This window comes from Tachyglossus aculeatus, unplaced genomic scaffold (genome assembly GCF_015852505.1).
Source record: "Tachyglossus aculeatus isolate mTacAcu1 unplaced genomic scaffold, mTacAcu1.pri scaffold_1_arrow_ctg1, whole genome shotgun sequence".
In the NCBI taxonomy this organism is placed as follows: Eukaryota; Metazoa; Chordata; class Mammalia; order Monotremata; family Tachyglossidae; genus Tachyglossus; species Tachyglossus aculeatus.
This window is the reverse complement of record NW_024044915.1, coordinates 2,104,906-2,120,882: the sequence shown is the minus strand read 5'-3', so window position 1 is coordinate 2,120,882 and position 15,977 is coordinate 2,104,906.

Sequence of the window (15,977 nt, the reverse complement as noted above, 5' to 3'; positions counted from 1 at the left end):
CAATAGGAAAACAGTGAGGTAAGGAAAGAAGGGGCAAGCTGATTGTCTCTTTTAAAACCGATAGTAAATGAGGAGGTGGATGGGCAACTGCTAGAAGTTCTTGAGGAGAGAAGAGACATGGATTGAATGTTTTTGTAGAAAAATGACCCCGGCAGCTGAATGAAGTATGGACTGGAGTGGGGAGAGAGAGGTGGCAGGGAGGTCACCAAAGAGCCTAGTGGGGTAATCGAGATGGGATAGGATAAGTGCTTTGATTGACATAGTAGACATTTGAATGGAGAGACAAGGGAAGATTTTAGCGATGTTGTGAAGGTTGAAACAATAGGATTTAGTGATAGATTGAATATGTGGATTGAAGGAGAGAGTTGAGTCAAGGATAATGTCAAGGTTCTGGGCTTGCAAGACAGGAAGGATGGTGATGCTGTCTACAGTAAAGGGAAAATCAGGGGAAGGACAGAGTTTGGGTGGGAAGTTAAGGAGTTCTGTTTTTGGACATGTTATGTTTGAGGTGACGTTGGGAAATCCTAGTAGAGATTTCTTGAATACAGGAACAAATGTGAGATTGCAGGAAGGAAAGATATCAGGGCTGGAGATGGAGATTTGGGAATCATCTGCATAGAGGTGGTAGTTGAAGCTATGGGAGTGAATGAGTTCTCCAAGGAAGTGGGTTTAGATGTAAAGTAGAAGGGGTTCTGTGAACTTAACCAGGTTGTTTAACCATCACCCATACAGGGTTTCTGTCACCTTCAGCAGGCTGTGGGCTACCACCAATCAAAATGTTCTGTCACACTGAAAAGGCTATGGGCCCCCCCAAATCTAGGGGTTCTGTCACCCTCACCAGGATGCAGCCCACCACAAGTCCAGGGGTTCTTTCACCTTCATCACGCGGTGAGCCATCACCAGTTCAAGAGTTCTGTTACCTATACCAGGCTGTGGGAGTTACAATCCAGGTGTTTTGTCATCATTACCAGGCTGTGAGCCACCATTAGTCCAGAGGTTCTGTCACCCTCACCAGACTGCTGGCCACACAGCACAGAGGTTGTGTTTTCCTCACCAATATGTGAGCCAACACCAGTCCAAGACTTCTGTCACCCTCACCTGGTTCTGTGACACCATCAGTCCATGGTTTCTGTCACCTTCACCAGGCTGTGGGCCACTAACCCTCTTTCAACACCATTCATTCAACCGTATTTATTGAGTGCTTTGTAGACTAATATACTAAGTGCTTGATACCAGGATATTGGGCACCATCAGTCCAGTGGTTCATTCATTCATATTTATTGAACATTTACTGTGTGCAGAGCACTGTACTAAGTGCTTGGGAGAGTAGAATTAAATAATAAACAGACACATTCCCTCCCCATAACGAGCTTATTGTTTAGGGGACTTTTCTTTCACCTTTCACATGCTGTAGGCCACCACCAATCCAGGAATTCTGTTATCCTTACCAGGCCGAAGTCCACCACAGGTCAAGGGGTTTTGTCACCTTCATCTGGCTGTGAGCGACTACCAATCTAAGGGTTTGGTCACCTGTCATCCTCAAAAGTCTGTGTCACCCGTCGTCCGAGAACGGGTTCGTTCATTAATCGGCGAGGCGAGAGAGAGAGAGAGAGAGGCTGGGGACGGAAAGCCTGAGTTTTCTATAAAATTTATTCCACGAGGTGAATTGAATTTATGTAATTGTTTAGGCGCAATGGATTGAACTTCCCTTTCGGGAGGAATATAATCAATTAGCAATATTAGAGCTTCCCTACAGGGGAGGAACACAATCATACGTTAATCGCGCATGGGTGAGGCGGCTAGCTCTCACCCATGTGCACTTCCCACTCTAGAAGAATCCCTTTACTTTCCCACATGGGAAGAATTCATTCCATTACCCGCGCATGTGTTGGGCAGCTAGCTCTCACCATGTGCTCTCCCTACATGGGAGGAATCTACACATGATTCCCATCAGCAGTGGGGTACCTGTGTCCTACCCACGAGACACTCACCTGTCCCGTGGCCCTTGCCTCAGTGTGCTGGTTCTGGTTGCAGAGTTGGCGTCTGGTCTTCTGGGCAGAGAGAGACACGTGGGCTCCTGCTGCTGCTGCGTGTCCTGGTGTTCTGACCCCGAAGTTCTCTAGGCCATTCCAGCTTCCGGCCTCAGTCTATCCAATCTCTGCCCTCCCCCCTCCCCCATACCTAATTTGATTGGTACTGGGGCGGGGGACACCTTCTGTATTCCCGGCTTGGGTTGTCAATCTTGCAGATTTGGTCTTGGGGGCGGTATCCCACCCTCACTTCTGAGTTCCACCTGCTGGCTCAGGTGGTCACGAGATAGCCTTTGACCTTGAGATGGCCGGTACCCCAGGGTCACCACGGGACAGGCTGTAAGCCATCACCAGTCCAGGGGTTTTATCAAAATCATCAGGGTGTGGGCCAACAAGAGTGGAAAGATGCTTACATATTGACCAGGATATGGGCCACCACCCATTAAGGGGTTCTCTCCCCTTAATCAGGCTGTGGACCACTAATAGTTCAGAGGTTCTTTCGCTGTGCGTCACCACCATTTTGGGGGTCCTATGGTCCTCACAAAGATGTGGGCCATCATCAGTACAGGTGTTCTCTCACATTCACTGGGCTGTGGGCTACCACTTGTTCAGGTGTTCTGTCATCCTCACCAGGCTGTGGACCATCACATGTCGAGAGGGTTCTGTATCTCTCACTACACTGCAGGACACCATTAGTCAAGGGTTCTATCACCCTCAAAAAACTGTGGGCCACCACCAATCCATAAGGATCTGTCACCTTCGTCAGGCTGCGGCCTATTACCAGACCTGAAGTTCTGTCACCTTTTCTATGCTGTAAGGTCCCCAGCAGTCCAGTTGTTCTGTCATCTTCACCAAGCCGTTGGCCATCACCAGTCCAGGGGTTCTGTAAACCTCCCCTGGCTGTAGGTTACAGCCAGTTCAGGGGTTCTGAAATCTTTACCAGGTTTTAGGTCACCACAAGTACAGAGATTCTGTCACCCTGACCAGGCTGTGAGCCATCATTAGTTTGATTTGTTTTTCACCCTAATTAATTAATTAATTCATTCATTCAATCATATTTATTAAGTGCTTACTGTGTGCAGAGCAATGTACTAGGCATTTGGAAATTTGGCAACAAATAGAGATAGTCCCTACCCAACAACAGGCTCACAGTCTAGAATGGAGAGACAGATAGCAAAACAAAACAAGTAGACAGGTGTCAACAACATCAAAATAAATAGAATTATAGATTCACTCATCAATCGTATTTATTGAGCACTTACTGTTTGCAGAGCACTGTACTAAGCGCTTGGGAAGTGCAAGTTGGCGACATGGGGATGGGGAGTAGGAGAGGAAAAAGGGGCCTCAGTCTTGGAAGACCACTTGGAGGAGGTGAGCTCTCAGTAGGGCTTTGAAAGGAGGAATAGAGCTAGCTTGGCTGATGTGAGGGAGGGCATTCCAGGCCAGGGGGAGGACGTGGGCCGGGGATGGATGGCAGAACAGGCAAAAACGAGCCACAGTGAGGAGATTAGCGGCAGAGGAGCGGAGGGTGCGGGCTGGGCTGTAGAAAGAGAGAAGGGAGGTGAGGTAGCAGAGGCGAGGTGATGGAGAGCCTTGAAGCCGAGAGTGAGGAGTTTTTGCTTGATGTGTAGGTTCACAGGCAGCCACTGGAGATTTTTGAGGAGGGGAGTACCATGCCCAGAGCGTTTTGGCACAAAGATGATCTGGGCAACACAGTGAAATATAGACTGAAGTGGGGAGAGACAGGAGGATGGGAGATCAGAGAGGAGGCTGATGCAGTAATCCAATCGGGATAAAATGAGGGATTGAACCATCAAGGCAATGGTTTCTATGGAGAGGAAAGGGCGGTTCTTGTCGATGTTGTGGAGGTGAGACCGGCAGGTTTTGGTGATGGATTGGATGTGAGGGGTGAACAAGATAGCAGAGTCGAGGATGACACCAGGGTTGCAGGCTTGTGAGACGGGAAGGATGGTTGTGCTGTCAACAGTGATGGGAAACTCAGGGAGAGGACAGGGTTTGGGAGAGACGATAAGGAGTTCAGTCTTGGACATATTGATTTTTAGATGGCAGGCAGACATCCAGATGGAGTTGTCCTGAAGGCAGGAGGAGACACGAGCCAGAAGGGAGGGAGGGAGAGTAGGGGCTGAGAAGTAGATTTGGGTGTCATCAGCGTAGAGATGATAGTTGAAGCCGTGGGAGCGAAAGAGTTCACCAAGGGAGTGAGTGTAGATAGAGAACAGAAGGAGACCAAGAACTGACTCTTGAGGAACCCCTAGAGTAAGGGGATGGGAGGGGGAGGAGGAGCCCTCAAAGGAGAATGAGATTGAATGGCCAGACAGATAAGAGGAGAACCAGGAGAGGACAGAGTCAGTGAAACCAAGGTTGGATAACGTGTTGAGGAGAAGGGGGTGGTCCACTGTGTCGAAGGCAGCTGAGAGTTCGAGGACGATTAGGATAGAGTAGGAGCCGTTGGATTTGACAAGAAGGAGGCCAGTGGTGACATTTGAGAGGGCGGTTTCGGTGGAGTGAAGGGGACAGAAGCCAGGTTGAGAGGGATCAAAGAGACAGTTGGTGTGGAGGAATTCGAGGCAGCGGGTGTAGACGACTCATTCTAGGAGTTTGGAAATGAATTGTAGGCAGGAGATAGGGCAATAACTAGAAGGGGGGGTGGGGTCAAGAGAGGGTTTTTTTAGGATGGGGGAGTCGTGGGCATGTTTGAAGGCAGAGGGAAAGGGACCAGTGGAGAGTGAGCGGTTGAAGATGGAAGTTAATCAGGAGAGGAGGGAATGTGTGAGAGATTTCATAAGATAAGAGGGAATGGGGTCTGAAATACAGGTGGATGGAATAGCACTTGAGAAGAGGGAGGAGATCTCACCTGAAAATACTGTAGGGAAGGGTGGGAGGGTAGCAGGGAGGCTTGATAGCAGGAGGGTTGGAGAAGGGGGTGGAGTGACTTTGGGGAGCTCAGACCTGATGGAGTTAATTTTACTAATGCAGTAGGAGGCCAGATCATTGGGGGGGAGGGATGGAGGAGCGGGAGGAACAGGGGTCCTGAGAAGGGAGTTAAATGTACGGAAGAGCTGTTGGGGATGAGGGGCATTGGTGTCAATAAGGGAGGAGAAATAGTTTTGCCTGGCAGAGGAGAGGGCAGAGTTGAGGCAGGAAAGGATAAACTTGAAGTGAACAAGATTGGCTTGGTGTTTAGACTTTCTGCAGCAGCGTTCAGCAGCTCGAGCATAAGAGCGGAGGAGGTGGACAGTGGCAGTGATCCAAGGCTCTGGGTTATGGTACGAGAGCGGCAAAGGGAAAGGGGAGTTAGCGAGTTGAGTTGAATTGACAGGGTAGAGTTGAGAACAGTAATCTGGTCATCAGGATTGGGTAGAGGGGAAAGGGAGGCGAGGTGGGGTGTGAGGTGCTCAGAAAGATGGATGGGGTCGAGAGAGCAGAGGTCTCTGTGAGGTAGTAATATAGATTTACAGGGGAGAGGAATGTGAGTGAGGCAGCAGGTAAGAAGGTTATGATCAGAGAGAGGGATTTCAGAGTTGGTGAGGTTGGAGATAGTGCAGCGGTAGGAGATGATGAGGTCAATGGTGTGACCAAGTTGGTGAGTGGGCAAGGTGGGGTGGAGCAGGAGGTTGGCAGCATCAAGGAGTGATAGAAGGCGGGTGGCAGAGGAGTCACCAGGGACATCCATGTGGATGTTGAAGTCTCCGAGAATCAAAGTGGGCATGGAAAAGGAGAGAAAGAAGGTGTGAAAGGGGTCAAAATTGTTAAAGAAGTTGGAGGTGGGGCCGGGGGGCGGTAGATGACGGCTACACGAATCTGGCGGGGGTGGTAGAAGTGAATAATGTGGACTTCAAAGGAGGAGAAGGAGGGATAGTGCGAAAGCAACATTGGGGAGCGAGAAGGAAACCAACACCTCCTCCTTTTCCAGTGAGTCTGGGGGAGTATGAGAAGAGGAGGCCTCCATTGGAGAGAGCAGCAGAAGAGACCGTGTCATCCGGAGAGAGCCATGTTTCGGTTAGGGCGAGAAGTAGAGAGATGGAAAGGAATAGTTCCAGGATGAAAGGGAGCTTACCTATAATGGAGCGGAGGTTCCATAGGCCACACTTGGCAGCAGCTGTGGAGGGAGGGGGGAGGGTGAAGGGTGCGAGGGGTGGGGAGGGTTTGGATTGGGATAAATTGGCGGGGGCCGGGGCTCGAAGAGTGGGGAGAGGGGTGCTGGGAGAAGGGGGAGAGGGGTGGCGATGAGAAAGGAGAACTGGGATGGGGTGGAGGAGGGGAGGAGGGATTGGAAGGAGGCTTTGAGGGTTGGCGCTGGTACAGAGGGATTCTGGGAAGGGGGAGTATGGGACGGGTGGGGTGGGGGGAAAGGGAGGGAAAGAGCTCGTGTGGGAGAGGGGAAGGGGAAGGTGAGGAATGGGACAGGCAGTTGGGAGAAGGGGAATTGATAGTTCATGGTGAGGTCAGCAAAATAAATTACAGCACAGCGGGTAATTAACAATTAAACATGTCTAGTTTTGCCAATAATGCAGTAGCAATAATAAAATAAGTAGGCGATGACATCACAGAGCGTGGTTAACAATTAACATTTTATGGCAATAATAAAATAAGCAGATGATGATATCACAAAGAGCAGATAACAATATGTGATGGCAAAAAAATAAGCAGATGACATCACAGAGAACAGTTAATGATTAACATGCGATGGCAGTAAAAATAAGCAGGTAATGACATCATTGAGAGACGTTAACCATTAACATTCAATGGGAATAATAAAATAAGCAGATTATGACATCACAGGGAGCAGGTAACAATTAACCTGCAGAAGCGACCATAAAATAGGCAGATGATGCTCAAAGAAGAAGGATGAATTTTCCGTAGGTCGGTCAAATCAAATACATACACATCATTAATAAAATAAATGGCTAATAAATATGTACAAATAAACACAAGTGCTGTGGGGAGGGGAAGGGTGTAGGGTAGAGGGAGGGAGTGGGGGCGATGGGGAAGGGAGGAGGAGCAGAGGATAACTGGGGTTCAGTCTGGGAAAGCCTCCTGGAGGAGGTGAGCTTTCAGTAGGGCTTTGAAGGGAGGAAGAGAGCTAGTTTGGTGGATGTCTGGAGGGTGGGCATTCCATGCCAGAGGTAGGATGTGGGCCAGGGGCAGGCAGTGGGACAGGTAAGACCGAGGCACAGTGAGGAGGTTAGCAGCAGAGGAGCAGAGTGTGCGGGCTGGGCTGTAGTCGAGAAAGGAGGTGAGGTAGGAGTGGGCAAGGTGATAGAGAGCTTTGAAGCCCGATAGTAAGCGAGTTTTTGCTTCATGTGAAGGTTGATAGGCAACCACTGGAGATTTTTGAGGAGGGGAGTGACATGATCAGAGTGTTTCTGTAGAAAGATAATCAGGGCAGCGAGTGAGAAGCGAGCGAGAGACAGGAGGAAGGGAGATCAGAGAAGAGGCTGATGCAGCAATCCAGTCTGGAAAAGATGAGAGATTGAACCAGCAAGGTAGCAGTTTGGATGGAGAGGAAAGGGCGGATCTTGGCGATGTTGTGGAGGTGAGGCCGGCAGGTTTTGGTGACAGATTGGATGTGTGGGGTAAATGAGAGAGCAGAGTCAAGGATGACACCAAGGTTGCGGGCTTGTGAGACAGGAAGGATGGTAGTGCCGTCCTCAGTAACGGGAAAGTCAGAGAGAGGACAGGGTTTGGGAGGGAAGATAAGGAGCTCAGTCTTGGACATGTTGAGTTTTCGGTGGCAGATGGACATCCAGGTGGAAATGTCCTGATACAAAACAGGAGGGAGAGAGAACAGGGGAGGAGATGTAGATTTTGGTGTCATCAGTGTAGAGATGATAGTTGAAGCTGTGGGAACGAATGAGCTCTCCAAGGGAGTAAGTATGGGTGGAGAACAGAAGAGGACCAAGAACTGAAACTTGAGGAACTCCTACAGTAAGGGGATGGGAGGGGGAGGAGGAGCCCGTGAGAGAGATTGAGAATGAACGGCCAGAGAGATAAGAACCAGAAGAGGATGGAGTCAGTGAAGCCAAGGTTGGATAACATATTGAGGAGAAGGGTATGATTCGCACTATGTCCAACCTAATTAGCTTGTATCTACCCCAGCACTTATTACAGTACTGGGCATACAGTAAGTGCTTAACAAGTACATTAAAAACAAACAAACAAATCAAATAATAATAACCCAAAAGAGGGTAAACATGAAATTTTATTGATCTGACTCCCATTCCTTAGTGACTTTACACATGCATAACTGGTTTCTTATACCGGGTTTATATAGGGATGGGCAATCTTGCCTTAGTACTAAAATAAAAAAATTCTGACCTTAATTCAACAGACATGCAAACTACTACTCCATGACTTTTAAGATGTTTTCCTCTCTCAGAGGTGAAACGTGATCTTCCTTGAACCTTGGCTGCTACTTTTGCTCTCTGCTAACTACACAGATCAGATCTACATGAGGAGTTTCTATGTATGACAACAAAATGACTGAGAACATTGTTATTAGTAGTATTGTGTCGTTGAGTAGCTTCCGATTCATAGTGAGTGTGTGGATATACTTTCTCCAGAATATCCTGTCCTCTGTCATAATCCGCAAACTTTCTAATGGTTCTTCTGTTATTGTTGTTATGGTCTCTATCCATCTAGCTGCCAGTCTGCTCTTCCATATTTTCCTTGGTCTTTTCCTAGCATTAGTGTTTTCTCCAGAGAATTAGTCCTCCTGATTATGTGTCCAAAACATTCTAATCTAAGTCGAGTCATTTGGCCTTCCAAAGACCACTTTGGTTTAATCTGCTCCAAAATCCATTTGTTTGTTTTTCAGGCAGTCCAAGGTATTCGCCAAACCCTTCTCCAAAACCACATTTCAAAAGAATTGATGTTCTTCTATCCTGTTTTTTCACTGCCCAGCTTTCAGATCCTACACTGTCACTGGAAACACCATAGAGTTGACAGTTTGTATTATTGTGGCAATGTGCATCAGCACATTTCATGGGTTTTTCAGACTCTTCATAGCAAGTCTTCCTAACGTTAATCTTTGATGTATTTCTTGCCTACTGGTTCCTTTATTATTGATTATCGATCCCAGGAGATAAAAATGATCAACTATTTCAGTCTAAACTTCATATACTACAGATGTGTTAAAACTTCCAGTTGTCATGATCTTTATTTTCTTGACATTCAAATAGAGGCCCACTCTTTTTGCTCTGTTCCTTAACTTTTAATAATAAGTCCTTCATGTCTTCTTCATTTCTTGCTAGTAGAGTTGTATCATCAGCATAACAAAGGTTGTTTATATTCCTTCCTCCAATCCTTACTACATAACCCCATTGTAATGCAATAGGTTGTGGCCCCCCATCAGTCCAGGGATTCTGCCATTCTCCCAGTGCTGCCTGCCACCATCATTCCAGCAGTTCTGCCTCATTCACCAGGCTGTGGGCCAGCAACAGTCCAGGGGTTCAGATGTTCTGTCACCTTCACCATGCTGTGGGCCAGAACCAAATCTAGGGGATCTTTCACCTTCAACAGGCTGTGACTCAGCACTAGTACAGGAATATTTTCACAGTCATCAGGTGGGGGGCTGCCACCAGTCCGGGAATTCTGACCCCATCTCCAGGCTGTGGAACATCACCAGTCTAGGGGTTCTGTCATTCATTCATCCAATCATATTTATTGAGCACTTACGGTGTGCAGGACACTGTACTAAGCTCTTGGGAGTGTACAATGCAACAATAAACAGACACATTCCCAGCCCACTACTAGCTGACAGTCTAGAGATGGGGAGACAGACAACAATACAAATAAATAAATTACAGATACATACGTGCTGTGGTATGGGAAGGGAGAACAAAGGGAGGAAGTCAGGGTGATGCAGAAGGGAGTGGGAGATGAGGAAAGGGGGCTTAGTTTGGGAAAGTCTGTTGGAGAAGATGTGCCTTCAATAAGGCTTTTGATTGTGGAAAGAATAATTCTCTGTCGGATTTGAGGAGGGAGGACATTCTTTCAACCTCACCAGGCTGTTGGCCACCACCAGTACATGTCTTCTGTCATTTTTACCATACTGTGGGCCCAAATCAGTTCAGCGATCTTTCACCTTCACCAGGCTGTGAACCACATCCAGTACAGGAATAATTTCACAGTCACCAGGCTAAGAGCTGCCATCAATCCTGGGGTTCTGTAATCATAAGCAAGCTGTGGATCACTTCAAGTCTAGGTGTACTGTAACCTTCACCTGGCTGTTTGTCACTGCAAGTACAGGTATAGTGTCACCTTCACCAAGCTGTGGGCCAGGACCACTCCAAGGGATCTTTCACCTTCACTGGGCTTTGGATCACCCCCAGTACATGATATTTTCACAGTTACCAATCTGGGAGCTGTCAACAATCTAAGGTTTCTGTCACCATAGAGAAGCAGCTTGGCCTAGTGGACAAAGCACAGAACTGGGAGTCAGAAAGACCTAGGTTTTAATCCCAATTCCACCACTTGTCTGTTATGTGACTTTGAGCAAGATATTTCACCTCTCTAGGCCTCAGATATATAATCTGTAAAATGGGGATTAAGATTGTGAGCCTCATGTGGGACAGAGACCGCTTAGCTTGTATCTACCCCAAAGCTTAGAATAGTGTTTGACACATAGTAAGCTATGGACTGGGAGCTCATTGTGAACAGGGAATGTATCTGTTTATTGTTTTATTTATTGTTTTACTCTTCCAAGTGCTTAGTACAATAAGAGCTCAATAAATATCATTGAATTGAATTGAAGCATTTCACAAATCAACTTAACCAGACTGTGGGCCACCACCAGTCCACGGTTTACGTCATTTTTACCTGGCAGTGGGCAACCAACAGTCCAGGGGTCCTCCCACCCTCACCATGCTGTTGGCCAAAACAGTTTCATCCCAGTCTATAGTACCAACATCCTCCCTGTCCCAGAAGCCTTCAGCCATAGTGTCAGCTTTGATTCCTCACTGCCTTTCAGCTCTCATGTTCAATCAATCAATCAATCAATGGTATTTATTGCACCCTTACTGTATACCCAGCACTGTTCTACAAACTTGGGAGAGCACAATAGAACAGAGTTGCAAAATATGTTCCCCGCTCACAGTGAGTTTACACTCTAGAGTGGGAGACAGACATTAATATAAGTAAATAAATTACAGCTACCTAGATGGGTAGAAACCATAACAACGATATCAGGAGAACCATTAGGAAGGTTACAGATTATGGCAGAATACAGGACGTTCTGGATAAAATATATCCATAAAATCTCTATGAATCAGAAATGACTTGATGGCATTTGGTAATAATAATATGTACATAAGTGCTATGGGGCTAAGGAAAGGTGAATAAAGGGTGGAAATGCAAGTACAAGGACAGCACAGAAGAGGGGGAAGAAGAGGAAATTCATGCCTAGCCAGGGAAGGACTCTTAGAGTAGATGTGCCTTCAGTAAGGCTCTGAAAGTGGCCTGTCAAATACAAAGAGGGATGGCATTCCAGGCCATAGGCAGGACATGGGCAAGAGGTCAGTGGTGAGATAGATGAGATCAAGGTATAATGAGTAGGTTGGCATTAGAGGAGCAAAATGTTTGTGCTGGGTTGTAGTAGGAAATCAGGGAGGTAGGATAGGAGGGAAAAGATGTGGTTCTTGAGGAGTGGGGGAGCATGAGCTGAATGTTTTTGTAGAATAATGACCTGGGCAGCAGAGTGAAATATGGACTAGGATGGGGAGAGAAAGGAGGCAGACAGGTCATCAAGGAGGCTGATGCAGGAGTCAAGGTGAGATAGGATAATTGGTTGGACTAACGTGGGAGCTATTTGGATGGAGAGGAAAAGGTGGATTTTACCAATGTTGTGAAGTTAGAATAGACTGAATCAGGTGGCAGATGGGTTATGTGGGTTGAATAAGTAAATTGCCAAGTCCTCTCATTTCGTCTTGCAACAACTCCAGATCTACCCCTTCCACTCCACAAAACGTCTACCCCTCGATTACAAACTCTAGTCATATCACAGCTAGAAAATGACATCTTCAGTGGTTTCCCTGCCTCCAGCCTCTACCCCATCTAATCTATACTGTATGCCACTGAATCAATATCCTTCTTGAAGCATTGCTTGGCCCTCATCTCTCATGTCCTCAAAATCCTTCACTAGATACCTTGTGTCTCTTTGCATTAAGCAGAAACTCCCCACAAGCAACTTCAAGGCTCTCTACCAACTTACCACACTGCTCTTTTCATTTGCTTTCCCCAACTCATTCTCTTCACTCTTCTTAAGCCAACCCAACTGAACCTTGCTCTCAACTCTTCCACCCCAGTTCTCTTACTCATGTCTTTCCCTTAGCTAGGAACTGATTCCCCAGGTCTACCCTCTTTCAAAGCCCTAGCAAAATTCCAGCTCCTGCTAAATGTCTTCCCCGATTAACTTCTCACCTCACTAAATTGTATGATCTCATCAGCCAGCCTTGACCCTTACAAACTTTTAATATCTATCCTCAGCATTTTTCTATACATGCTAATTCTATGATTTATTTTGGCTACTCTTGTTTTAAATATTTTTATGTTCATCATCCCCCTACAGTGTAAGCTTCTTTGGGACAGGGAATGTTTCTCTTTTTTATCCTGTATTACCCAAGGGCCTCTTAGAATGAAATACATCAAGCAGATAATCGATAAACACCAATGTTGCTAATACTACTCTTCTAATTTGGAGACACCTTCCAACTTTCTATTAGCAATTAAGATGCTCATTATCTAACTTTTCCAACATTTTCGTAAGGTGTCCATTGGAGTGTGGTTTTATTTCTTTTCTCAGCTCTCAGCCCTACAGCAATTACTTATATATCCATAATTTCTTTATTTCCATTAATGTTTGTCTCCTCCTCTAGACTGTAAGCTTGTTTGGGCAGGGAACATGTCTACCAACTCCGTTATATAGTACTGTCCCAAGCGCTTAGCACAATGTTCTGCACACAGTAAGTGATCAATATATATGATTGATTGACATATTGATATTCTTTTTCAGTTAAGAGGACCATTAAATTTGATGCTATGGTAAACTCAATTGAATTGGTCTTCCCCATACACCTTCTTAACTACTTCTTAGCATTAAATCCAGTACCATTCATTTCCTTATGAATTTTTATGATGTTAGCTTTCATACCCTTCCATTTGAGCACTAACTCATATAACTGGCTATGTACTTCCCTTTCTTATCCTATCTATGAATTATTTCAGTGCCTTTCTTTTCTGCTACATTGTAAATTTTGAGGGCTGGGATTGTGTTTACTCACTCTAATGAACTCTTCCAAGCACTTGATGCAGTTCTCTTTGGACCGTAAGTGTTTAATTAATGTTAATGCTAATGATTAATTGATTATCTTAGAAAGCAGACATTTCTCCTATCTAAAATCCTTACCTTCCTTTTTTTGTTTGGATCAGTTATTCAGTCAATCCTGAGGAGAATAATGGATTCCTCCTCCTACTTCTTGCCCTGCCCTTATTTCTATATTCTATATTTGCAGTTCTGGCCTGACATGACCTAATAAGGACAGTGTCAGACATGCAGAGTTCTGTGGAAGACAGGAGTTGGGACATCCCTGGGATTTCGAGGACATGACACTCTTGCTGCCATGTCTGGTTATATCTCTGATGGGTCAATAGAGTACAGCTCATTCAGTGGAACAAACTGAGCATCAGGGAGGGATGTCAAGGTCTTTCTAGACATGCCCCAGTTGTAGTGTCAATGTGAATTACTGCTCAGCAATCCATTCACCTGCACACACTAATCATCACCCGAGGGAGGGGGATAATGAGGGGATTGGTTTGAAATGCTGCTCCAAGCTCCAAGCCTGCTCCAAGCTTCGAGCCTGTGTCTTGAAGACGGCCTCCCAACCAGGGAGAGTGATGGAGATGAGTGAGTATTATGGACCCATTTCTTTCTCTCATTGAGGATCAGGATCGGTAGTCTGAACATAAAATATTTACATTGAAGATTGTGCTGTATGCCGGGCTCAAGGTGCTGTTGATATTGCCTGATTCTGTGGCAATGAGATTTAATGAGTTATTGCTTCAAGCTGCTGCTGCAAAGTTTACTTTGATTATAAATACTGCCTTTTCCTCAACAATTAATCAATCAATTGCATTTATTGAGCATTGACTGTGCACAGAGCACTGTACTAAGTGCTTGGGAGAGTACAATATAATGCTATCACAGATTTGGTAGGTACATTCCCTGCTCATGGGCTTTCTCCTCCTGTACCTATGAATTATTTTTAGTGACTAAAATCCATTTCATTTAGATAATAGCTGGTCTCTGGTATGTCACCAACAACTGCATTTTTGCTGAATAAGACATGAAAAATACCATTTTGAAAATGAAGTGCTATACTTTGATATGTACCCAAAATATCTAATTCAACTTTCCCATTTCTGATATATGTTTACTTTGCTATTCATAAAAGTAAGCTACTTATGATGATGATGATTATGGTATTTGTTAACTGATTACTATGTGCCAAACACTATTCTAAGTGTTGGGGTAGACACAAGGTAATCAGGTTGGGCCCAATTCCTCTCCCACATGGGGCTCACAGTTTCAATCCCCATTTTACAGATGAGGGAACTGAGGAACAGAGAAGTGAAGTGACTTGCCTAGGGTCACACAACAAATAAGTGGCAGAGCTGGGATTAGGACCCATGTATAGTTTTCATCACTGACTTTTAATATGTCTACATTACATTATTCAAGTCTCTGTATCTTGGGAGCTTGTTAATGAGGTTTACATGGGAAATTAATAATCATTTCTCATTCTTTCAATTCAAACTCTACTTTCATGAAATCAACTAAGAGCTCTTAATCAGTCAATTAATCAGTCATATTTATTGAGGACCTACTGTGTGCCCAGCATTCATCCATTCATTCAATCATACTTATTGAGCACTTACTGTGTGTAGAGCACTGTACCAAAAATCTTCAGTGGTTGCCTATCAACCTTCATATGAAGCAAAAACTCTTCATTATTGGCATCAAAGCTCTCCATAACCATGCCTCCTCCTACCTCCCCTCCTATCTCTCCGTCTACAGCGCAGCTCACACACTCCGCTCCTCTGCTGCTAACCTCCTTACTGTAGCTCCTTCTTGCCTGTCTCACTGTCGACTCCTGGACCACATTCTACCTCTGACCTGGAATGCCCCCCCTTCTCACATCCATCGAACTAGGTCTCTTCCCCCCTTCAAAGCCCTACTGAAAGCTCACCTCCTCCAGAAGGCCTTACCGGAGTGAGCCACCCTTTTCCTCTGCTCCTCCTCTCCTCCCCATCACCCCTATGCCCTCCCTTTGCTCTACCCCTCTCCATGCCCCACAGCACTTGCATGTATATGTACATATTTATTATTCTATTTATTTTATTAATGTTGTGTATTCATCTATAATTCTACTTATCTGTGTCGATGTTATTGATGTCTGTCTGCTTGTTTTGTGAGTCAGAGGCCATGGGTTCAAATCCCAGCTCCACCACTTGTCAGCTGTGTGACTTTGGGCAAGTCACTTAAATTCTCTGTGCTTCAGTTTTCTCACCTGTAAAATGGGGATTAAGACTGTGAGCCCCACGTGGGACAACCTGATCACTTTGAATCCCCCCGGTGCTTATAACAGTGCTTTGCACATAGTAAGTGCTTAACAAATACCATTATTATTATTATTATCATTATTTTGTTTTGTTTTGTTGTCTGTCGCACCCCCTTCTAGACTGTGAGCCCTTTGTTGGGTAGGGATTGTCTCTATTTGTTGCTGAATTGTACTTTTCACGTGCTTAGTACAGTGCTCTGCACACAGTAAGTGCCCAATAAATATGATTGAATGATTGAAAGAAAGTAAAATACCGAAATAAAGAGAGGTGATCCCTGCCTACAGCGAGCTCACTGTCTAGGGGATGGAG